Source organism: Myotis brandtii, unplaced genomic scaffold, assembly GCF_000412655.1.
Source record: "Myotis brandtii unplaced genomic scaffold, ASM41265v1 scaffold133, whole genome shotgun sequence".
Classification (NCBI taxonomy): Eukaryota; Metazoa; Chordata; class Mammalia; order Chiroptera; family Vespertilionidae; genus Myotis; species Myotis brandtii.
The window spans coordinates 873,345-878,020 of NW_005354718.1; positions in this window are offsets into that span (position 1 = coordinate 873,345).

Sequence of the window (4,676 nt, forward strand, 5' to 3'; positions counted from 1 at the left end):
GACTCAAGGGTCCCAGGTTCGATTCTGGTCAAGGGCATGTATCTTGGTTGCGGGCACATCCCCAGTAGGGAGTGTGCCGGAGGAAGCTGATCGATGTTTCTCTCTCATCGATGTTTCTAACTCTCTATCCCTCTCCCTTCCTCTCTGTAAAAAATCAATAAAATATATCTTTAAAAAAAAGATATGATTTCTGGCTGCCCCTACACTTAATACCCAAAGTTTCAGCATCCTAATGGAATGGAGTGAACCTGTAAACCTAAGAGTCAAATCCATGTTTTCCTCTGAATGCTTAAATCTGCAGCCCAAGCAAAAGCCTCAAAAGAAACTCCCTTCTTAAGAGAGAGAGAGGGAAGGAAAGAGAAGAAGGGAATAAATAAGAGTAGAGAAGGCAAATGGTGGTTAGAGGGTTACAAAAATCTTACTGTTAATTAAGTTCTGTGAACCTGGGAGTAGGGGGCACCAACATTAAAAGTTGAGTTTCAACGTTCATACTTCCAAAGGAAAGTTTAAATAGTTCTTTAAGAGATTCTATCTTGCCCTAACTGGTTTGGCTCAGCGGATAGAGCGTCGGCCTGCGGACTCAAGGGTCCCAGTGATCGATGTTTCTCTCTCATTGATGTTTCTAACTCTCTATCCCTCTCCCTTCCTCTCTGTAAAAAATCAATAAAATATATCTTAAAAAAAAAAAAGATATGATTTCTGGCTGCCCCCACACTTAATACCCAAAGTTTCAGCATCCTAATGGATGCTTAAATCTGCAGCCCAAGCAAAAGCCTCAAAAGGAACTCCCTTCTTAAGAGAGAGAGAGGGAAGAAAAGAGAAGAAGGGAATAAATAACAGTGTAGAGAAGGCAAATGGTGGTTAGAGGGTTACAAAAATCTTACTGTTAAGTTCTGTGAACCTGGGAGTAGGGGGCACCAACATTAAAAGTTGAGTTTCAACGTTCATACTTCCAAAGGAAAGTTTAAATAGTTCTTTAAGAGATTCTATCTTGCCCTAACTGGTTTGGCTCAGCGGATAGAGCGTCGGCCTGCGGACTCAAGGGTCCCAGGTTCGATTCTGGTCAAGGGCATGTACCTTGGTTGCGGGCACATCCCCGGTAGGAAGTGTGCAGGAAGCAGCTGATCGATGTTTCTCTCTCATCGATCTTTCTAACTCTCTATCCCTCTCCCTTCCTCTATGTAAAAAATCAATAAAATATATTTTTTAAAAAGATTCTATCTTATTCTGATTTTTTTAAATCTATTTTTAATATATGCAGGTAAATTTCTCAACTAGCCAGAGAATCAAGCGCTGGTTAGCTGGTAAGTAGAGCTTTTTTGCCACTGGTATCAGAATTATGGCCATCAACAGGAATGGGGGGCCGGAAACCAGCTTGTAGCCAGAGAGCTGTGCCTAGCAGTTTTCAATACAATTTGCTCTTCCTCTTAGTCTAAACATTTGAGCCTCTTCCTCACTAATAAAGTGTCAATTTGCTGCAACTTGTGATTAGACTAATACCTGCCCAACTGTTTAAGTTGATCACTATTAGCATGAGAAAATTATGTTATTTTAGTTACAATTAATTTGATTCCAGAGGTTTTTCTGAAATGATACAGGAGATTCAAATTAAAGCAAGAACTGAATTAGCAGGAAGAAGCTATGTAGTAAGCTCATTAAAATTCATGGTGAATTTTACATAGTTACTTTGAATGAAAAGCAGCTTATGAAATATATATTCCCAATCTAACCTCTGATGATTTCTCCTTAGAATACTTGTTCCCAATGAATAATTTAGATAAAATATTAACAGGATTCACTTTTGTAATACCTAAGAAAAATTAAGAGACTTCAACAATAGCCTCTTCCCGTCAGCTCCCGGGAGACCACACAAAGGATTTTAGGTGAGTCTACAACAAATGCACGTTATGTTTAGCGACAATGGTATCCCCAAAGACAAAATGTGTAGCACAATCAAGGCAAAAAGATCCCAGTAACCTTAGCCACTGGGGCTTTCTCATGGAAGTCATAAAGCCCCTGAAATTAGCTCAATCTCTCACATCTCCTAACATACCTAGTACACAGCCAGAAACACACAGATGCATAAGGTAAAAAGGAAGAAACACAGAGTCTGAAGTTGCTGACACTCCTTTCTTTGACTAAAACTTTTTCCATAAAAACCAACTAGATTTTCATAGCTTCGCAATATACCTTGCTCTCTGATCTCTCACATTCAGTCTATTAACCTCCCTGACACGTATATTGTTCTCTAAAAAGCTATGGCTTAGGATATTAGCCCCAACGAACTGACAGTGCTGAAACACTTTAATAACCACAGGTTTCATTTCCTCCTCAATAGGTGTTTGGAGAAAGCTTCCAGAGAAAAGGAGGAATTAAGTTATCTAACTCTATCATTAAGCACCCTCCCCTTGGATCCTCATCCAAACAAGCCATTCTTGTCTGAGTGGAGTAGTTCACTGTCCATCTCACTGAGAGGCCCTTCCTGTATTAAACTGCTCATGTAATCTTTGAAGGCAGGGTCCATATTTTCTGCACCATTCATATTGCATTTAGCCCAGAGGGATCATTTCTCCCTTAAAATACTGTAAATTAGGAAGCCTGAGAAGAACCTTATCTGAAAAATTCTGTTGACTGTCACGTGCACCAGTTTTATATCCAGAAGTTGCTTCATGAATACCTAAGTACATGAATAAATAAGAGCTTGAAGCTTGATATTACTTCATAAGAATGATCAGAATTGGTGTTTGTTTTCTTTGTATACGCAATTTTGTAGGTACATCTACTGATGGCAACTGCCTTTGATCAACAAGCTGAATGTTTACTATCTCTCCATTGTCAATACACAGTGTCAGAGCAGCTTGGGAGAGAGACTCAGCAATGATCCATCATGTTATACCATAATTAATCCAGTGAACGTACAGGGAATGCTCATGCACTTTATTATCCTACTCTCTCTGTTCCAGTAACTGTAATTATGCAGTCTAAAAGGGAAAATGATGTTGGAAAAATTTCCAAAGAACACGAGGGTAAGGTAATTGGAGGTCTCAGAAAGGAAAGTGAGCCAAATCCTGCTTTAGTCCATGGGGGACCCAGACCCAGCATAGCTGATGTGAAGTAGAAAAATAAGATTTTGGAAATGGGAGCTCTTATTCCTAATGATCTGGCACAATCTAACAATGACATTAAAAGTTTAAAATTCCATTCCCACTTCTTTGGCGAAACTTGGGCAAAGATGCAAGAGAAAGGGGAGAGCCTGGAGTGTGAGGAGCAAGGAATAGTATTCTAATTCTTTTAATAGATTTCAGACCACTCTCCCACTTCGTGGAGGTCACATCTGCTCTAGAGTATACCGTACTTCCCTGCTTCCTACCCCACTTTCTCCCATCTCTGCAAGTAAAAAAGCCAGCAACAGAAGGTGGCTGTAGAGGAGCTGGCACTAGGAAAGCCGGAGCAGCAGATGGGATAAGAGTTGGGGGCAGCCAAATCTAGGACAGGGCCAAAGACACATGGCCAAGGCAGGGAAAGGGAAGGCTTTGGAAGGAAGTGATGAATCTGAAAGTCACTGCAAAGTTGAGGACAGAACAGAGAGGCATTAAAAAGATGAGTGACTGCACATAGCCCATCAGAGCCAACTGACAACAAGAAAATGGAATAAATGCTCAGACAAAATACCAGCCAAGAACTCCGTAGGAAGGAGGGAGTGGAGTAAAGCAGGCAAAATAAGAGACTGGCACATGTGTAACAAGGAAGGAGCTTGATAACTGGGATAGTCCGGCCCGTAGGCCATATAAGGCCTGTGAAATCATTTGGTCTGGCCCTGCCAAGGCATTAGGGGTGAGTTCATTAAATGTTCAACCAAATACAGCAGGCTAACTTTTAAATCAATAATTTTGTATGGCCCATGAATGATGTTATAAATATCCAGATGGGCCTTGGCGGAAAAAAGATTTCCCTCCCCTGGCCTAGACCCTAAACTTGGAAAATAGTTGCTTATGAGGCAAGAACTAAACCAGCAAGCTGTAATTACGGGCCTTGCAGGTGTAACATGATTTTGGAAGTACCTATAATGAAGTGCATGTATGTGGGTGGGCAGAAACAGTATTTTTCAGAAAGCAAATTCTAACACTTCTTTCTCTTTTTTCCTCTTCTGTCTCCCTCAAGTAGTAACAGGATGGAGAGAGAGAGAAGAGGGCAAATATCAAGAGCAAAATAACATGGAGAATAATTTCAATTCCATTTATCTCCCGTGCCATGTCTCATTTTATATGTACATTTCCCAGTGACATTTAAGGAAACCCAGGCTTTCTGAGCCTGCATCTTCATTAGTCACATTGGTGAAAACTGGACAAAAGGTTCCTTTGCTTTGTGTCATGTTCTAAGGTTCCAGGATTTGTGATTATGGTGACTATAGTGACAGATAAAGAGAGGAGAATTCTAAAGGGTGTCCCAAAATTCACGCAAGAAGTAATTTTGATAGAAAACACAGGTTTATAATTAAAAATTGTAAATTTTTTATTGATTCACAAAGTATACAGTATAGGGTTATGTATGGAATAGGATGTCTGGTAAATGGATTATCATGTCGCCATAGCGAGCACCATTAACTGTTATTGCCTGAGCAGCCGCATTTTCGAAGAAGAATGGTCCGATGATGCCTCCAGCCCAAAATCCGCACC